This window comes from Rutidosis leptorrhynchoides, chromosome 2, assembly GCF_046630445.1.
Source record: "Rutidosis leptorrhynchoides isolate AG116_Rl617_1_P2 chromosome 2, CSIRO_AGI_Rlap_v1, whole genome shotgun sequence".
NCBI lineage: Eukaryota > Viridiplantae > Streptophyta > Magnoliopsida > Asterales > Asteraceae > Rutidosis > Rutidosis leptorrhynchoides.
Genome location: NC_092334.1, coordinates 99,907,103 through 99,930,297, shown reverse-complemented (window position 1 = coordinate 99,930,297; position 23,195 = coordinate 99,907,103).

Below are 23,195 nucleotides of genomic sequence, written 5' to 3'. Positions count from 1 at the left end.
GACAAAGTAAAGTACGCTACGCATACCTTCACAGGTTCTGCATTAACATGGTGGAATACCTATCTAGAGCAAGTGGGACAAGACGATGCGTACGCACTACCGTGGTCAGCATTCAAGCAATTGATGAACGAGAAGTACCGTCCCAGAACCGAGGTCAATAAGCTTAAGACAGAACTTAGAGGGTTACGAACCCAAGGATTTGATATTACCACGTACGAAAGACGATTCACAGAATTGTGCCTATTGTGTCCGGGAGCATTCGAAGATGAGGAAGAGAAGATTGACGCGTTTGTGAAAGGATTACCGGAAAGAATCCAAGAAGATATAAGTTCACACGAGCCCGCCTCCATACAACAGGCATGTAGAATGGCGCACAAACTAGTGAACCAGATTGAAGAAAGAATTAAAGAACAGACTGCTAAAGAGGCCAATGTGAAGCAAGTCAAAAGAAAGTGGGAGAAAAACGGTGAATAGAATCACCAATACAACAACAACAGCAATTACAACAATAATCGCAACAATTATCCCAACAATCGCAACATCAATCGCAACTACAACAAACGGCCCAACAACAACAACAACAACAACAACAACAGCAACTACAACAATCATCCCAACAACAATAATAACCGCAACAACAACAACAATCAGAAGCAGCTATGCCAAAGGTGTGAAAAGTATCACTCGGGGTTCTGCACCAAATTTTGCAACAAGTGTAAAAGAAACGGTCATAGCGCGGTGAAGTGTGAGGTCTACGGACCAGGGGTTAATAGAACGAAAGGAACAAATGGTGTCGGAACGAGTAATGGCGGAGCAAGTAGTGTCGGAACAAGTTATGCCAATGTAGTTTGTTATAAATGTGGAAAACCGGGCCACATTATTAGAAATTGCCCGAACCAGGAGAACACGAATGGACAAGGCCGCGGAAGAGTTTTTATTATTAATGCGGCAGAGGCACAGGAAGACCCGGAGCTTGTTACGGGTACGTTTCTTATTGACAATAAATCTGCTTACGTTTTATTTGATTCGGGTGCAAATAGAAGCTATATGAGTAGAGATTTTTGTGCTAAATTAAGTTGTCCATTGACGCCTTTGGATAGTAAATTTTTACTCGAATTAGCAAATGGTAAATTAATTTCAGCAGATAATATATGTCGGAATCGAGAAATTAAACTGGTTAGCGAAACATTTAAGATTGATTTGATACCAGTAGAGTTAGGGAGTTTTGATGTGATAATCGGTATGGACTGGTTGAAAGAAGTGAAAGCAGAGATCGTTTGTTACAAAAATGCAATTCGCATTATACGAGAAAAAGGAAAACCCTTAATGGTGTACGGAGAAAAGGGCAACACGAAGCTACATCTTATTAGTAATTTGAAGGCACAAAAACTAATAAGAAAAGGTTGCTATGCTGTTCTAGCACACGTCGAGAAAGTACAAACTGAAGAAAAGAGCATCAATGATGTTCCCATTGCAAAAGAATTTCCCGATGTATTTCTGAAAGAATTACCGGGATTACCCCCACATCGATCCGTTGAATTTCAAATAGATCTTGTACCAGGAGCTGCACCAATAGCTCTTGCTCCTTACAGACTCGCACCCAGTGAGATGAAAGAACTGCAAAGCCAATTACAAGAACTTTTAGAGTGTGGTTTCATTCGACCAAGCACATCACCGTGGGGAGCTCCTGTTTTGTTTGTCAAGAAGAAAGATGGTACATTCAGGTTGTGTATCGACTACCGAGAGTTGAACAAACTTACCATCAAGAACCGCTACCCACTACCGAGAATCGACGACTTATTTGATCAACTACAAGGCTCGTCTGTTTATTCAAAGATTGACTTACGTTCCGGGTATCATCAAATGCGGGTGAAAGAAGATGATATTCCAAAGACTGCTTTTAGAACACGTTACGGTCATTACGAGTTTATGGTCATGCCGTTTGGTTTAACTAATGCACCAGCTGTGTTCATGGACCTTATGAACCGAGTGTGTGGACCATACCTTGACAAGTTTGTCATTGTTTTTAGTGATGACATACTTATTTACTCAAAGAATGACCAAGAACACGGTGAACATTTGAGAAAGGTGTTAGAAGTATTGAGGAAGGAAGAATTGTACGCTAAGTTTTCAAAGTGTGCATTTTGGTTGGAAGAAGTTCAATTCCTCGGTCACATAGTGAACAAAGAAGGTATTAAGGTGGATCCGGCAAAGATAGAAACTGTTGAAAAGTGAGAAACCCCGAAAACTCCGAAACACATACGCCAGTTTTTAGGACTAGCTGGTTACTACAGAAGGTTCATCCAAGACTTTTCCAGAATAGCAAAACCCTTGAGTGCATTAACGCATAAAGGGAAGAAATTTGAATGGAATGATGAACAAGAGAAAGCGTTTCAATTATTGAAGAAAAAGCTAACTACGGCACCTATATTGTCATTGCCTGAAGGGAATGATGATTTTGTGATTTATTGTGATGCATCAAAGCAAGGTCTCGGTTGTGTATTAATGCAACGAACGAAGGTGATTGCTTATGCGTCTAGACAATTGAAGATTCACGAACAAAATTATATGACTCATGATTTGGAATTAGGCGCGGTTGTTTTTGCATTAAAGACTTGGAGGCACTACTTATATAGGGTTAAAGGTATTATATATACCGACCACAAAAGTCTTCAACACATATTTAATCAGAAACAACTGAATATGAGGCAGCGTAGGTGGATTGAATTATTGAATGATTACGACTTTGAGATTCGTTACCACCCGGGGAAGGCAAATGTGGTAGCCGATGCCTTGAGCAGGAAGAACAGAGAACCCATTCGAGTAAAATCTATGAATATAATGATTCATAATAACATTACTACTCAAATAAAGGAGGCACAACAAGGAGTTTTAAAAGAGGGAAATTTAAAGGATGAAATACCCAAAGGATCGGAGAAGCATCTTAATATTCGGGAAGACGGAACCCGGTATAGAGCTGAAAGGATTTGGGTACCAAAATTTGGAGAGATGAGAGAAATGATACTTAGAGAAGCTCATAAAACCAGATACTCAATACATCCTGGAACGGGGAAGATGTACAAGGATCTCAAGAAACATTTTTGGTGGCCGGGCATGAAAGCCGATGTTGCTAAATACGTAGGAGAATGTTTGACGTGTTCTAAGGTCAAAGCTGAGCATCAGAAACCATCAGGTCTACTTCAACAACCCGAAATCCCAGAATGGAAATGGGAAAACATTACCATGGATTTCATCACTAAATTGCCAAGGACTGCAAGTGGTTTTGATACTATTTGGGTAATAGTTGATCGTCTCACCAAATCAGCACACTTCCTGCCAATAAGAGAAGATGACAAGATAGAGAAGTTAGCACGACTGTATTTGAAGGAAGTCGTCTCCAGACATGGAATACCAATCTCTATTATCTCTGATAGGGATGGCAGATTTATTTCAAGATTCTGGCAGACATTACAGCAAGCATTAGGAACTCGTCTAGACATGAGTACTGCCTATCATCCACAAACTGATGGGCAGAGCGAAAGGACGATACAAACGCTTGAAGACATGCTACGAGCATGTGTTATTGATTTCGGAAACAGTTGGGATCGACATCTACCGTTAGCAGAATTTTCCTACAACAACAGCTACCATTCAAGCATTGAGATGGCGCCGTTTGAAGCACTTTATGGTAGAAAGTTCAGGTCTCCAATTTGTTGGAGTGAAGTGGGGGATAGACAGATTACGGGTCCGGAGATTATACAAGAAACTACCGAGAAGATCATCCAAATTCAACAACGGTTGAAAACCGCCCAAAGTCGACAAAAGAGCTACGCTGACATTAAAAGAAAAGATATAGAATTTGAAATTGGAGAGATGGTCATGCTTAAAGTTGCACCTTGGAAAGGCGTTGTTCGATTTGGTAAACGAGGGAAATTAAATCCAAGGAATATTGGACCATTCAAGATTATTGATCGTGTCGGACCAGTAGCTTACCGACTTGAGTTACCTCAACAACTCGCTGCTGTACATAACACTTTCCACGTCTCGAATTTGAAGAAATGTTTTGCTAAAGAAGATCTCACTATTCAGTTAGATGAAATCCAAATCAACGAAAAACTTCAATTCATCGAAGAACCCGTCGAAATAATGGATCGTGAGGTTAAAAGACTTAAGCAAAACAAGATACCAATTATTAAGGTTCGATGGAATGCTCGTAGAGGACCCGAGTTCACCTGGGAGCGTGAAGATCAGATGAAGAAGAAATACCCGCATCTATTTCCAGAAGATTCGTCAACACCTTCAACAGCTTAAAATTTCGGGACTAAATTTATTTAACGGGTAGGTACTGTTGTGACCCGAACTTTTCCATGTTTATATATATTAATTGAGATTGATATTTACATGATTAAATGTTTCCAACATGTTAAGAAATCAAACTTGTTAAGACTTGATTAATTGAAATATGTTTCATATAGACAATTGACCACCCAAGTTGACCGGCGATTCACGAACGTTAAAACTTGTAAAAATGACATGACGATATATATATGGATATACATATGGTTAACATGAGATTATGATAAGTAAGTATCTCCATAAGTATATTAACAATGAGTTATATACATATAAACAAGACTACTAACTTAAGGATTTCGAAACGAGACATATATGTAACGATTATCGTTGTAACGACATTTAAATGTATATATATCATATTAAGATATATTAATATATCATAATATCATGATAATATAATAATTTAACATCTCATTAGATATAATAAATAATGGGTTAACAACATTAATTGAGATCGTTAACTTAAAGGTTTCAAAACAACACTTACATGTAACGACTAACGATGACTTAACGACTCAGTTAAAATGTATATACATGTAGTGTATTTAGATGTATTAAAATACTTTTGGAAGAATTCAATACATATATCAAAACACTCATACTTAACGAAAATGGTTACAGTTACTTTCCCATTCTTTTCTTTCATCAGGAATTCTAGTCGTATTCTTACCCGTATTATACACAGCTTCAAAACGTACTTACTATGGGTATATACCAATAGGAACTAGCATGGGATTCCACTCTTGATTATGTCATGTATGACTAATCAATTTTAACTTCTACCATGAGCTAGTCAACTAACTAGAACTCCTTTTAACCCCACTCACCACTCACCAATTACCACTCATCATTCACTCCATTTCACTTCCAATTCTCTTTCTAATTCTCTCTCAACACACACACACACACACACTATTATGAACGTATTTTTCCAGTAGTTAATCATCATCTTCATCAAAAATCACTTCAAGAATCAAGCTATAATCATCATAGGAAGAACACTTCAAGAACACTTCAAAAATTCCTTCAAGTTTACTAATTTACTTCCAAGCTTTCTAATCAATTCCAAGTAATCATCTAAGATCAAGAAACCTTTGTTATATATAGTTGGTTATCTTTCTTATTCAAGGTAATATTCATATTCAAACTTTGATTCAATTTCTATAACTATAAACTATCTTAATTCGAGTAAAAATCTTACTTGAACTTGTTTTTGTGTCATGATCCTACTTCAAGAACTTTCAAGCCATCCAAGATCCTTTGAAGCTAGATCATTTCTTGTCACTTCCAGTAGGTTTACCTACTAAACTTGAGGTAGTAATGATGTTCATAACATCATTCGATTCATATATATAAAACTATCTTATTCGAAGGTTTAAACTCGTAATCACTAGAACATAGTTTAGTTAATTCTAAACTTGTTCGCAAACAAAAGTTAATCCTTCTAACTTGACTTTTAAAATTAACTAAACACATGTTATATATCTATATGATATGCTAACTTAATGATTTAAAACCTGGAAACACGAAAAACACCGTAAAACCGGATTTACGCCGTCGTAGTAACACCGCGGGCTGTTTTGGGTTAGTTAATTAAAAACTATGATAAACTTTGATTTAAAAGTTGTTATTCTGAGAAAATTATTTTTATTATGAACATGAAACTATATCCAAAAATTATGGTTAAACTCAAAGTGGAAGTATGTTTTCTAAAATGGTCATCTAGACGTCGTTCTTTCGACTGAAATGACTACCTTTACAAAAATGACTTGTAACTTATTTTTCCGACTATAAACCTATACTTTTTATGTTTAGATTCATAAAATAGAGTTCAATATGAAACCATAGCAATTTGATTCACTCAAAACGGATTTAAAATGAAGAAGTTATGGGTAAAACAAGATTGGATAATTTTTCTCATTTTAGCTACGTGAAAATTGGTAACAAATCTATTCCAACCATAACTTAATCAACTTGTATTGTATATTATGTAATCTTGAGATACCATAGACACGTATACAATGTTTCGACCTATCATGTCGACACATCTATATATATTTCGGAACAACCATAGACACTCTATATGTGAATGTTGGAGTTAGCTATACAGGGTTGAGGTTGATTCCAAAATATGTATAGTTTGAGTTGTGATCAATACTGAGATACGTATACACTGGGTCGTGGATTGATTCAAGATAATATTTATCGATTTATTTCTGTATATCTAACTGTGGACAACTAGTTGTAGGTTACTAACGAGGACAGCTGACTTAATAAACTTAAAACATGAAAATATATTAAAAGTGTTGTAAATATATTTTGAACATACTTTGATATATATATATATATATATATATATATATATATATATATATATATATATATATATATATATATATATATATATATATATATATATATATATATATATATATATATTGTTATAGGTTCGTGAATCAACCAGTGGCCAAGTCTTACTTTCTGACGACGTAAAAATCTGTGAAAGTGAGTTATAGTCCCACTTTTAAAATCTAATATTTTTGGGATGAGAATACATGCAGGTTTTATAAATGATTTACAAAATAGACACAAGTACGTGAAACTACATTCTATGGTTGAATTATCGAAATCGAATATGCCCCTTTTTATTAAGTCTGGTAATCTAAGAATTAGGGAACAGACACCCTAATTGACGCGAATCCTAAAGATAAATCTATTGGGCCTAACAAACCCCATCCAAAGTACCGGATGCTTTAGTACTTCGAAATTTATATCATATCCGAAGGGTGTCCTGGAATGATGGGGATATTCTTATATATGCATCTTGTTAATGTCGGTTACCAGGTGTTCACCATATGAATGATTTTTATCTCTATGTATGGGATGTGTATTGAAATATGAAATCTTGTGGTCTATTGTTACGATTTGATAAATATAGGTTAAACCTATAACTCACCAACATTTTTGTTGACGTTTTAAGCATGTTTATTCTCAGGTGATTATTAAGAGCTTTCGCTGTCGCATACTTAAATAAGGACGAGATTTGGAGTCCATGCTTGTATGATATTGTGTAAAAACTGCATTCAAGAAACTTATTTTGTTGTAACATATTTGTATTGTAAACCATTATGTAATGGTCGTGTGTAAACAGGATATTTTAGATTATCATTATTTGATAATCTACGTAAAGCTTTTTAAACCTTTATTGATGAAATATGTGACGACCCGGGAATTTTCGACTAAATTTAAACTTTAATCTTTATATGAATTCGACATGATAAGCAAAGTTTGTAAAAATTGAATCTTAAAAACTTTGAACTGTGTTTAATATGTTCATTTGACATTCGACTACTCCCGACGATTCACGAACAATTGTGTGCAAATAAATATGTAAATATATATGTATAACCAAATTCTTTACACAGGTAATATTATATATACAAATATATATATATATAATTAATAAATATTAAAGATTCAGTAAGTTATATAATTGGTAATTATGATATTAAAAATGGAAATATATTAAACATAATTACAAGTTAAAATATAAATGTTATATTAATATTATTATATTTACTTTCATAATTGATTATTATTAATATTAATATTAATATTATAATATTATTATAGAATTAATACATCTAAGTTGTTATATCATTATAATTAGTAGTAAAATTATAATCTTAAGTTATTATGCATAATAATTATTATTATTATCTTTAACAATGTTATTATTAATATCATTATTATTCTTATAGTTATTATTCATAGAAAATAATACAAAATATTCTTTTGCCATCTATAATATAACTATTATCACTTTGGTAATTACTAGTATCATTATTATAATGATATGATTATTATTTTTAATGTAATTATTATTTATTAACATAAATATTAATTATATAAATTATAAAAAAATTGTTAAATTATACAAAATTGTTACATACACCTAGCAACTATATAATAATTGGGTTAATGCATCCAAATATCATTACCAGAATCAGATCACAACGCAGAGTGTTAGCAATTAAAATTTTTTTTATTTATTTATTTATTTAATATAAAGATAATTAAAAATCGTATTAGGCAGATTCCAAATCCAAATTCAGTACACTTTCAACTGTATGATTTTGTTTTGGTCTGCAAACTTTTGAAGATTGATATCCAATTTAGTACAATTCAGTTATGGGTCTTTATCTGATTTATATTAATTTATTTTATTTTCTATCACTGACTTATTGATCTTGTCGACACCCATTATCAGCATAAAACAAATGGGTTAGCTAGTTAAACGTATACCATTCAACATTTTCACTTTCATATTAAGTTATAATAATAGTAACAACTGAAACTCAACTGAAATTAAATCAAAATTGTGAAAACGAACCAAACACCTCTGTTCGTATCACTTTTTATCAAACTATTCGAATTCGAATTCAATTCTAAAATCTATAAGTGCAAGATTGTTAGGAAGTGTCTAATTGTACTATCTGTAAGTTTTCAGGTCTCAATTTAATCTATTGATTACGAATTTCTGAGTCAAACTTTATATTTCAAAAGTCAACGTTTTTGTTCATCAAGAAATTCGTAATCAAACTGATGTTTCAAGTTTAATTAACGATCTAAAAAGTTTCTAGGAACATTTTTCTATCTATTTCATGTTATAAGTTTTACCTAAAACGTTTTGGAAATTGAAATTTGGATTTGAGGTTCATAAGTGTTCTAGTCCGCAACTGCTACTGCTTTTCTTGTTTTTTTTTTTTTTAAAACCCCAATCACCATATTTAAGCTTTGATGTTCGTTTGAATACACCTAAAATGAAATCATTAATTCACCATTAAAAAGATTTCGGGTTCAGTCAATTTGGAATTAAGAAGAAGATGATGAAACTGTTATGACGAGTTATATAGTTTAGGAATGGAAACTTAATCAGAAAATGGGCAACAGCCCAAACGGTTAAGGGTGTGTGAAACAAGCGGGAGGTCACGGGTTCTATTCTGGTTCCAGTCTTTTTTTTTTTTTCAGAAAGCTCTTAGAGGTAGTTGTTCTTAACCAAATATTATTATTATTATTATTATTATTATTATTATTATTATTATTATTATTATTATTATTATTATTATTATTATTATTATTATTATTATTATTATTATTATTGTTGTTGTTAAAGATGAGTATTATTATAACTATCATGTTGAAATTATTATTATTATCCTTAAAAATTAGTATTATCAATATAATTATCATTACTATCTTTGTTATTAAAATAAATGTTATTAATAATATTACAATTAATATCACTAAAATAATTATCTATATTAATATGCTTATTGTTATAGTTAAGTTAATTGTTAGTAAAGTTATAAAATACGAATATGTATTATTATTATTATGTAATTACTAATATCATTATCATAACTGTCATTAATAGAAAAATTAATATTTTTATAGCTATTATCATTAATATCATTATTATTATTATCACTAATAGAAATATTAACATTATTACTTTCTTAGAAAACTAAAGTATTATAATTATTACCATATTTAATATTATTCTAATATTGTTATAATTAATATTTTCATTAGCAACCAAATGATATATAAATATATATATGAATATATGTAATACATATAACATAACAAAACTTATATTTTATATACAAAACGAATATAGGAAACATATACATATTACTAATATAAACATGATAGAACTAATAAATTCGCATATATATATAATTATTAAATTTCAAACATGAGTATTAATATATATACAAATGATATAGGTTCGTGAATCCGAGGCCAACCCTGCATTTGTTCAGTTGTTAAATATCGTCATATGTATTTTTACTACAAAATACATTAGGTGAGTTTCATTTGCCTTTTTACCCTTTATATTTTTGGGCTGAGAATACATGCGCTGCTTTTATAACTGTTTTACGAAATAGACACGAGTAAACGAAACTACATTCTATGGCTGGATTATTAAACCGAATATGCCCCTTTTTAGTCTGGTAATCTAAGAATTAGGGAACAGACACCCTAATTGACGCGAATCCTAAAGATAGATCTATCGGGCCCAACAAGCCCCATCCAAAGTACCGGATGCTTTAGTACTTCGAAATTTATATCATGTCCGAAGGAGGATCCCGGAATGATGGGGATATTCTTATATGCATATTGTTAATGTCGGTTATCAGGTGTTCAATCCATATGAATGATTTTTATCTCTATGTATGGGATGTGTATTGAAATATGAAATCTTGTGGTCTATTAAAATATTGAAATGATTGTTACGATAAACTAATGAACTCACCAACCTTTTGGTTGACACTTGAAAGCATGTTTATTCTCAGGTATAAAAGAAACATTCCGCTCTGCATTTGCTCATTTTAAAGACATGATTTAGAGGCGATCATCGCAATGGAACCAGATGTTGGTGACTTCGTCCAGATGGATTAGGACGGGTCCTTTCAGTTGGTATCAGAGCGGTGGTCTTAGCGAACCAGGTCTGCATTTGTGTGTATAACTGATAAGTCGTTAGGATGCATTAGTGAGTCTGGACTTCGACCGTGTCTGCATGTCAAAAGTTTTGCTTATCATTTCGTGTCGAAAATTACCTGCTTATCATTCTTAATCTAGACATATCTTGCTGCCTGGATTGCATGAATAGTGTATAGACAAAATTCATATCTTAACATATCTGCTACTTCATATCTTAGCGTATCTGTTACTGTAACTTTGCCTGCCATACTCCGTGGATTCCTCCGCAACTTGTGGGATTTTTAGTATTATATATGCATATGTAAATTATGTATTGCAGGGTACTAATCTACATCCTATAATCTATTTATTATCGAAAATCCTTCATCTGATCGTACGAGATGAATCCCTCAACCAGTTCGAGTCCTTCAGATTCCGATAACTATTCTGATAATTATTCCGACAGTTATTCCGATATGGAAACACACTTGAGCTCCGAAAGCAGTATAACCAGAATGGATCAATCAATCGGCCATCATCAATTCATCTGATGTGTTCGTAGTCTACTTAATCATTGGAGACAAGAAGAAGGTGATCCTTTTCATCAACCGAATTCACCTCTTAGTGAAGAACCTGAAGCACTTACCGGTGAATCTATTCGAAACACCATATTCACCCTTATTGCCAGGATATCCCACAACGATTGTATTCTATCCACAATTCTAGATTTTATTCATGCGCTCGTTCCGACCGACAATCACTCTGGAATAATGGAAGAAGTCAACGAACTTCGCGCTCGAGTAATCAATCTGGAGAGTATGGTGCAAAATGTACCAGCTTCAGCAACATCACCAGTATCTACAGTACCATCAATAACAGCACCAGTACCATCAACAATCCATGCCATAACATCTCATTCTGTACCTCGAGTATAATCATCGTTCTACGTATCGTTCTACATCAATTATCTTCGTTCAGTATGGCGATTATATAATCTCTAATGTTTTAGAGATTATATATTCTTGTTCTAACAATAAATCAAATGAGATTAATATCACATTAACTCATTAAATCCGTGATTATATCTGAAGAAAATATATATGTATATATATTTTCATAAAGATTGCAATTAAAAATTCTTTTGTACAAACTGTTGATGGTGAAAATATTTTAACGGGTAGGTAACACCCGAGGAATATTTAGATTTCACATTAATAAGTTACACTGTACATTATTCGAATCTGATTCAACAGTCATTTACTATCCTATTTACATATACCGATATACGAATCCGTCCACCACAGCCACAGGATAACCATTTCCATTCAATTCATATTCGGGTTTTGACTTATAGTAATCCAACAAGTGGCATAATGAAGAAAACAGTGAACAAAATAAAATTTGTTAGAAACAAACGAATTAACTAATTGAAATATTGTTAAGAATCCACGCTAACTGTTCCTAGCTAACTGTTCCTAGCTAACTGGTTACATTTTTATTTACCGCAATTTAATTATCGCAATTTATATTCTCGCAATTTTATTTATCGTCATTTAATTTCTGTTATTTACTTTACGCACTTTATTTATCGTCATTTATTTTCTGTTATTAATTTTACACACTTTAAATGTCGGGACACGTATACAAGGTTTTGACATATCATATCGACGCATCTATATATATTATTTGGAATCACCATAGACACTCTATATGCAGTAATGATCGAGTTCTCTATACAGGTTGAGGTTGATTCTATAATAATATATATACTTTGAGTTGTGATCGAGTCTGAGATGTATACGGGTCACGACACGTATTAATTAATTCAAATATGATATATTAAACTATATATGAATTAGTGAACTGTCAATTGTGGACTATCGACTGTGGACTAATAAGATTGGACAATTAAAAATGAATTAAAATATTGACTATAACATATGAAACTAAACAATTCTTCAAGTTTGCCACTTAAACCTCATTTGTATCTTCACGATTACATTCTGCGTTCAAACCTTTCATGATTCTTGAAAACACCTCAACCGAGAGGATAAATCAACCGCACTTCATCTACGGAAGGAAAGATTTATGCATATAGTTATGCACCTGAGAAACTCTCGGCAACTGAGTAAAAGTTTAACACGTAGCCGCGTCAGATCCTTTGGCATTTATTAGCAAAAATAACTTTGCGATCCCTTTTCAAAGTAGCAAATTTTGTCACAGCTTCAGCAAATCAACTTCGACTTTTCGTTCGAAACAACCTCATTATCACCTTGACTAATATGTATGTTCATTTATTGTTACCGGGAACATTTTATATTCCACCATATTACCGTCAGCGTTTAATCATCTAAAAACACAATTTTCTTGAAATCATCTCGGATCGATAACAAATGATTCAGATAGGGTAGCAGTAAATGTAGAGGAATCGGCAATCAGTACTTTGAAAACTCACAGCATATCTACATCAATAGTTATATGTATGACATTTATCTCTTAGAATTATGATCTCTCATTCTGAAATTTTTTTAAAAAAAAAACAAAAAAAACTCAGTCACAAATCAATACTCTGAATGTTGAAAAATCTGAATGAAGCAGCAGAAACTGTAGATAACCGTAAACGACCATAATCATCGAAAGTTTGATGATAAAGATTAGTATGTTGGAAAAGCTCAGAAAAGTTGGAACTGGAAAACGGATTGAGCTAACCGTAAATGAAACCAAGGAGAAATACAAGTAACATACCCTAAATTCATAGAACCCAGATAAATCTAGATCCGTTGAAATCTTTAGAGAATATCTTGCTCCGAAGTCATGTTAAAATCTTGCGGAAAATCTTTCTCCATCAACCATCGAACTTAGAAATTCCAAAATATCATCATCAATATCTTCGATATTTCTGAGGATAATTTCATAAATATTCTCGTCCGAAATTATATACCTCTTCGTGCGTCCTGTGTATCATTATGTTGGAAACATTCAATGGAAAATTTAGTATCGAAAAGCGGATTATGCGAAACTATGAAGGAAGCCGTGAACAAATCACAAAGAATAAGTTTGACTACAAAGAATCCAAATGATTCCGTTTCTGATGAAATATTTAGCGAATACCTCGCTTCCGAATCTAAACCCTTACGGATAAATCTGCTTCATCATCCATCGATATTAGAAATTCCAAGATATCATCGTATCTTTCATTATAAATATCCTCCATATTTCTGAAGATATTTTCATAATTATTCTTATCTGAAATCAATAATCTATTCGTGCTATCAATGTTACATCATATAGAAACTGTTAGTTTCTATATTCTGTAAACTTTCGAGCTTAAAATATGAATGTTTTTGGAAGTAGTGTTGGGAATTGATGCATGAGTTAGTATAATATAATGACACTTGATCAACGTGATTATATTACAGTAAGTCATGCTGAGTTTCTAATGAAACCTGATGATGGTTCACAGTAGATTATACCATCATCATGTGTCATGTTACATAACTCTTTCATTCTACATAACCTCCGAACATATCAAGAAGAATATGTTCTCGATAGTTCTATCATCTGTATTTTTGATAAATTTGAAAATCAAATCGTGCTATCACGTTCCACCCTGCTTAGAACATTATAATCATTTAGAACTCTATATCTACAAATTCTGGACCATTATTCGCTTGATTTAAAGTCGGGAATAGAAAACAAGAGCATGAAGCTCCGATATATAAGAAAAATATAAAGCCCAACAACACCACCGAAATTACAAACTGTGGATATCAGTGCGTATAGCAATATAAAGACACGGGAGAATTATAAATACAATAATCCCTAGACCATAGTAGAAATAAACAGATTCTTCCGGTGGGAGTTGGAAAAGAAGAATGATCATTGCGATAGTCAGAATAAGAACAAGGATTAGAACCGGATTAAGCATTATTATAATCTTTTAGATATATGAACTGAGAAAGAAGGTATAGAAGTGGTGGAAACTAATGGAATGGAAAAGATAAATTTATAGTGGAAATATCAGACAGAGCAATCAAGGCAGATCATCGCATTTAATTAAAGAGATCCTAACTTCCTCATCTACCGAAGAATCATATCTTTTAGATTTCGAAGATTTTCTTTGAAATCCCTTGAATTCCGGAATTCAACTCTGACAACGTCAAAAGTTAAGACTCACCTTAAATTCTAAATTCAACCCTGGTTATGTCAAAAGCTAAGACGAAACTCTATTTATCAACTCATATTCGTCATGAAAACATTTTTATTGTTAACTATGACCACCTCACTCAAATTTCGGGACGAAATTTCTTTAACGGGTAGGTACTGTGACGACCCGGGAATTTTCGACTAAATTTAAACTTTAATCTTTATATGAATTCGACATGATAAGCAAAGTTTGTAAAAATTGAATCTTAAAAACTTTGAACTGTGTTTAATATGTTCATTTGACATTCGACTACTCCCGACGATTCACGAACAATTGTGTGCAAATAAATATGTAAATATATATGTATAACCAAATTCTTTACACAGGTAATATTATATATACAAATATATATATAATTAATAAATATTAAAGATTCAGTAAGTTATATAATTGGTAATTATGATATTAAAAATGGAAATATATTAAACATAATTACAAGTTAAAATATAAATGTTATATTAATATTATTATATTTACTTTCATAATTGATTATTATTAATATTAATATTAATATTAATATTAGAATATTATTAAAGAATTAATACATCTAAGTTGTTATATCATTATAATTAGTAGTAAAATTATAATCTTAAGTTATTATGCATAATTATTATTATTATTATCTTTAACAATGTTATTATTAATATCATTATTATTCTTATAGTTATTATTCATAGAAAATAATACAAAATATTCTTTTGCCATCTATAATATAACTATTATCACTTTGGTAATTACTAGTATCATTATTATAATGATATGATTATTATTTTTAATGTAATTATTATTTATTAACATAAATATTAATTATATAAATTATAAAAAAATTGTTAAATTATACAAAATTGTTACATACACCTAGCAACTATATAATAATTGGGTTAATGCATCCAAATATCATTACCAGAATCAGATCACAACGCAGAGTGTTAGCAATTAACATTTTTTTATTTATTTATTTATTTAATATAAAGATAATTAAAAATCGTATTAGGCAGATTCCAAATCCAAATTCAGTACACTTTCAACTGTATGATTTTGTTTTGGTCTGCAAACTTTTGAAGATTGATATCCAATTTAGTACAATTCAGTTATGGGTCTTTATCTGATTTATATTAATTTATTTTATTTTCTATCACTGACTTATTGATCCTGTCGACACCCATTATCAGCATAAAACAAACGGGTTAGCTAGTTAAACGTATACCATTCAACATTTTCACTTTCATATTAAGTTATAATAATAGTAACAACTGAAACTCAATTGAAATTAAATCAAAATTGTGAAAACGAACCAAACACCTCTGTTCGTATCACTTTTTATCAAACTATTCGAATTCAAATTCAATTCTAAAATCTATAAGTGCAAGATTGTTAGGAAGTGTCTAATTGTACTATCTGTAAGTTTTTAGGTCTCAATTTAATCTATTGATTACGAATTTCTGAGTCAAACTTTATATTTCAAAAGTCAACGTTTTTGTTCATCAAGAAATTCGTAATCAAACTGATGTTTCAAGTTTAATTAACGATCCAGAAGGTTTCTAGGAACATTTTTCTATCTATTTCATGTTATAAGTTTTACCTAAAATGTTTTGGAAATTGAAATTTGGATTTGAGGTTCATAAGTGTTCTAGTCCGCAACTGCTACTGCTTTTCTTGTTTTTTTTTTTTTTTTAAAACCCCAATCACCATATTTAAGCTTTGCTGTTCGTTTGAATACACCTAAAATGAAATCATTAATTCACCATTAAAAAGATTTCGGGTTCAGTCAATTTGGAATTAAGAAGAAGATGATGAAACAGTTATGACGAGTTATATAGTTTAGGAATGGAAACTTAATCAGAATATGGGCAACAGCCCAAACGGTTAAGGGTGTGTGAAACAAGCGAGAGGTCACGGGTTCTATTCTGGTTCCAGTCTTTTTTTTTTTCCAGAAAGCTCTTAGAGGTAGTTGTTCTTAACCAAATATTATTATTATTATTATTATTATTATTATTATTATTATTATTATTATTATTATTATTATTATTATTATTATTATTATTATTATTATTATTATTGTTAAAGATGAGTATTATTATAACTATCATGTTGAAATTATTATTATTATCCTTAAAAATTAGTATTATCAATATAATTATCATTACTATCTTTGCTATTAAAATAAATTTTATTAATAATATTACAATTAATATCACTAAAATAATTATCTATATTAATATGCTTATTGTTATAGTTAAGTTAATTGTTAGTAAAGTTATAAAATACGAATATGTATTATTATTATTATGTAATTACTAATATCATTATCATAACTGTCATTAATAGAAAAATTAATATTTTTATAGCTATTATCATTAATATCATTATTATTATTATCACTAATAGAAATATTAACATTATTACTTTCTTAGAAAACTAAAGTATTATAATTATTACCATATTTAATATTATTCTAATATTGTTATAATTAATATTTTCATTAGCAACCAAATGATATATAAATATATATATGAATATATGTAATACATATAACATAACAAAACTTATATTTTATATACAAAACGAATATAGGAAACATATACATATTACTAATATAAACATGATAGAACTAATAAATTCACATATATATATAATTATTAAATTTCAAACATGAGTATTAATATATATACAAATGATATAGGTTCGTGAATCCGAGGCCAACCCTGCATTTGTTCAGTTGTTAAATATCGTCATATGTATTTTTACTACAAAATACATTAGGTGAGTTTCATTTGCCTTTTTACCCTTTATATTTTTGGGCTGAGAATACATGCGCTGCTTTTATAACTGTTTTACGAAATAGACACGAGTAAACGAAACTACATTCTATGGCTGGATTATTAAACCGAATATGCCCCTTTTTAGTCTGGTAATCTAAGAATTAGGGAACAGACACCCTAATTGACGCGAATCCTAAAGATAGATCTATCGGGCCCAACAAGCCCCATCCAAAGTACCGGATGCTTTAGTACTTCGAAATTTATATCATGTCCGAAGGAGGATCCCGGAATGATGGGGATATTCTTATATGCATATTGTTAATGTCGGTTACCAGGTGTTCAATCCATATGAATGATTTTTAACTCTATGTATGGGATGTGTATTGAAATATGAAATCTTGTGGTCTATTAAAATATTGAAATGATTGTTACGATAAACTAATGAACTCACCAACCTTTTGGTTGACACTTGAAAGCATGTTTATTCTCAGGTATAAAAGAAACATTCCGCTGTGCATTTGCTCATTTTAAAGACATGATTTAGAGGCGATCATCGCAATGGAACCAGATGTTGGTGACTTCGTTCAGATGGATTAGGACGGGTCCTTTCAAAATAAAGGTTATGGTTTGTTTTAAAAATGAATGCAGTCTTTGAAAAACGTCTCATATAGAGGTCAAAACCTCGCAACGAAATCAATTAATATGGAACATTTTTAATCAATAAGAACGGGACATTTCATATATGAGTAGAGATTTTTGTGCTAAATTAAGTTTTCCATTGACACCTTTGGATAGTAAATTTTTATTCGAATTAGCAAATGGTAAATTAATTTCAGCAGATAATATATATCGGAATCGAGAAATTAAACTGGTTAGCGAAACATTTAAGATTGATTTGATACCAGTAGAGTTAGGGAGTTTTGATGTGATAATCGGTATGGACTGGTTGAAAGAAGTGAAAGCAGAGATCGTTTGTTACAAAAATGCAATTCGCATTATACGAGAAAAAGGAAAACCCTTAATGGTGTACGGAGAAAAGGGCAACACGAAGCTACATCTTATTAGTAATTTGAAGGCACAAAAACTAATAAGAAAAGGTTGCTATGCTGTTCTAGCACACGTCGAGAAAGTACAAACTGAAGAAAAGAGCATCAATGATGTTCCCGTTGCAAAAGAATTTCCCGATGTATTTCTGAAAGAATTACCGGGATTACCCCCACATCGATCCGTTGAATTTCAAATAGATCTTGTACCAGGAGCTGCACCCAGCGAGATGAAAGAACTGCAAAGCCAATTACAAGAACTTTTAGAGCGTGGTTTTATTCGACCAAGCACATCACCGTGGGGAGCTCCTGTTTTGTTTGTCAAGAAGAAAGATGGTACATTCAGGTTGTGTATCGACTACCGAGAGTTGAACAAACTTACCATCAAGAACCGCTACCCACTAACGAGAATCGACGACTTATTTGATCAACTACAAGGCTCGTCTGTTTATGCAAAGATTGACTTACGTTCCGGGTATCATCAAATGCGGGTGAAAGAAGATGATATTCCAAAGACTGCTTTCAGAACACGTTACGGTCATTATGAGTTTATGGTCATGCCGTTTGGTTTAACTAATGCACCAGCTGTGTTCATGGACCTTATGAACCGAGTGTGTGGACCATACCTTGACAAGTTTGTCATTGTTTTCATTGATGACATACTTATTTACTCAAAGAATGACCAAGAACACGGTGAACATTTGAGAAAGGTGTTAGAAGTATTGAGGAAGGAAGAATTGTACGCTAAGTTTTTAAAGTGTGCATTTTGGTTGGAAGAAGTTCAATTCCTCGGTCACATAGTGAACAAAGAAGGTATTAAGGTGGATCCGGCAAAGATAGAAACTGTTGAAAAGTGGGAAACCCCAAAAACTCCGAAACACATACGCCAGTTTTTAGGACTAGCTGGTTACTACAGAAGGTTCATCAAAGACTTTTCCAGAATAGCAAAACCCTTGACTGCATTAACGCATAAAGGGAAGAAATTTGAATGGAATGATGAACAAGAGAAAGCGTTTCAGTTATTGAAGAAAAAGCTAACTACGGCACCTATATTGTCATTGCCTGAAGGGAATGATGATTTTGTGATTTATTGTGACGCATCAAAGCAAGGTCTCGGTTGTGTATTAATACAACGAACGAAGGTGATTGCTTATGCGTCTAGACAATTGAAGATTCACGAACAAAATTATACGACGCATGATTTGGAATTAGGCGCTGTTGTTTTTGCTTTAAAGACTTGGAGGCACTACTTATATGGGGTCAAAAGTATTATATATACCGACCACAAAAGTCTTCAACACATATTTAATCAGAAACAACTGAATATGAGGCAGCGTAGGTGGATTGAATTGTTGAATGATTACGACTTTGAGATTCGTTACCACTCGGGGAAGGCAAATGTTGTAGCCGATGCCTTGAGCAGGAAGGACAGAGAACTCATTCGAGTAAAATCTATGAATATAATGATTCATAATAACCTTACTACTCAAATAAAGGAGGCGCAACAAGGAGTTTTAAAAGAGGGAAATTTAAAGGATGAAATACCCAAAGGATCGGAGAAGCATCTTAATATTCGGGAAGACGGAACCCGGTATTGGGCTGAAAGGATTTGGGTACCAAAATTTGGAGATATGAGAGAAATGGTACTTAGAGAAGCTCATAAAACCAGATACTCAATACATCCTGGAACGGGGAAGATGTACAAGGATCTCAAGAAACATTTTTGGTGGCCGGGTATGAAAGCCGATGTTGCTAAATACGTAGGAGAATGTTTGACGTGTTCTAAGGTCAAAGCTGAGCATTAGAAACCATCAGGTCTACTTCAACAACCCGAAATCCCGGAATGGAAATGGGAAAACATTACCATGGATTTCATCACTAAATTGCCAAGGATTGCAAGTGGTTTTGATACTATTTGGGTAATAGTTGACCGTCTCACCAAATCAGCACACTTCCTGCCAATAAGAGAAGATGACAAGATGGAGAAGTTAGCACGACTGTATTTGAAGGAAGTCGTCTCCAGACATGGAATACCAATCTCTATTATCTCTGATAGGGATGGCAGATTTATTTCAAGATTCTGGCAGACATTACAGCAAGCATTAGGAACTCGTCTAGACATGAGTACTGCCTATCATCCACAAACTTATGGGCAGAGCGAAAGGATGATACAAATGCTTGAAGATATGCTACGAGCATGTGTTATTGATTTCGAAAACAGTTGGGATCGACATCTACCGTTAGCAGAATTTTTCTACAACAACAGCTACCATTCAAGCATTGAGATGGCGCCGTTTGAAGTACTTTATGGTAGAAATTGCAGGTCTCCGATTTGTTGGAGTGAAGTGGGGGATAGACAGATTACGGGTCCGGAGATTATACAAGAAACTACAGAGAAGATCATCCAAATTCAACAACGGTTGAAAACCGCCCAAAGTCGACAAAAGAGCTACGCTGACATTAAAAGAAAAGATATAGAATTTGAAATTGGAGAGATGGTCATGCTTAAAGTTGCACCTTGGAAAGGCGTTGTTCGATTTGGTAAACGAGGGAAATTAAATCCAAGGTATATTGGACCATTCAAGATTATTGATCGTGTCGGACCAGTAGCTTACCGACTTGAGTTACCTCAACAACTCGCGGCAGTACATAACACTTTCCACGTCTCGAATTTGAAGAAATGTTTTGCTAAAGAAGATCTCACTATTCCGTTAGATGAAATCCAAATCAACGAAAAACTCCAATTCATCGAAGAACCCGTAGAAATAATGGATCGTGAGGTTAAAAGACTTAAGCAAAACAAGATACCAATTGTTAAGGTTCGATGGAATGCTCGTAGAGGACCCGAGTTCACCTGGGAGCATGAAGATCAGATGAAGAAGAAATACCCGCATCTATTTCCAGAAGATTCGTCAACACCTTCAACAGCTTAAAATTTCGGGACGAAATTTATTTAACGGGTAGGTACTGTAGTGACCCGAACTTTTCCATGTTTATATATATTAATTGAGATTGATATTTACATGATTAAATGTTTCCAACATGTTAAGCAATCAAACTTGTTAAGACTTGATTAATTGAAATATGTTTCATATAGACAATTAACCACCCAAGTTGACCGGTGATTCACGAACGTTAAAACTTGTAAAAACTATATGATGACATATATATGGATATAAATATAGTTAACATGATACTATGATAAGTAAAAATATCATTAAGTATATTAACAATGAACAACATATGTAAAAATAAGACTACTAACTTAATGATTTTTAAACGAGACATATATGTAACGATTATCGTTGTAAAGACATTTAATGTATATATATCATATTAATAGATATTCATACATGATAATATCATGATAATATAATAATTTAAAATCTCATTTGATATTATAAACATTGGGTTAACAACATTTAACAAGATCGTTAACCTAAAGGTTTCAAAACAACACTTACATGTAACGACTAACGATGACTTAACGACTCAGTTAAAATGTATATACATGTAGTGTTTTAATATGTATTTATACACTTTTGAAAGACTTCAATACACTTATCAAAATACTTCTACTTAACAAAAATGCTTACAATTACATCCTCGTTCAGTTTCATCAACAATTCTACTCGTATGCACCCGTATTCGTACTCGTACAATACACAGCTTTTAGATGTATGTACTATTGGTATATACACTCCAATGATCAGCTCTTAGCAGCCCATGTGAGTCACCTAACACATGTGGGAACCATCATTTGGCAACTAGTATGAAATATCTCATAAAATTACAAAAATATGAGTAATCATTCATGACTTATTTACATGAAAACAAAATTACATATCCTTTATATCTAATCCATACACCAACGACCAAAAACACCTACAAACACTTTCATTCTTCAATTTTCTTCATCTAATTGATCTCTCTCAAGTTCTATCTTCAAGTTCTAAGTGTTCTTCATAAATTCTACAAGTTCTAGTTACATAAAATCAAGAATACTTTCAAGTTTGCTAGCTCACTTCCAATCTTGTAAGGTGATCATCCAACCTCAAGAAATCTTTGTTTCTTACAGTAGGTTATCATTCTAATACAAGGTAATAATCATATTCAAACTTTAATTCAATTTCTATAACTATAACAATCTTATTTCGAGTGGAAATCTTACTTGAAATTGTTTTCGTGTCATGATTCTGCTTCAAGAACTTTCAAGCCATCCAAGGATCCTTTGAAGCTAGATCTATTTTTCTCATTTCCAGTAGGTTTATCCAAGGAACTTGAGGTAGTAATGATGTTCATAACATCATTCGATTCATACATATAAAGCTATCGTAT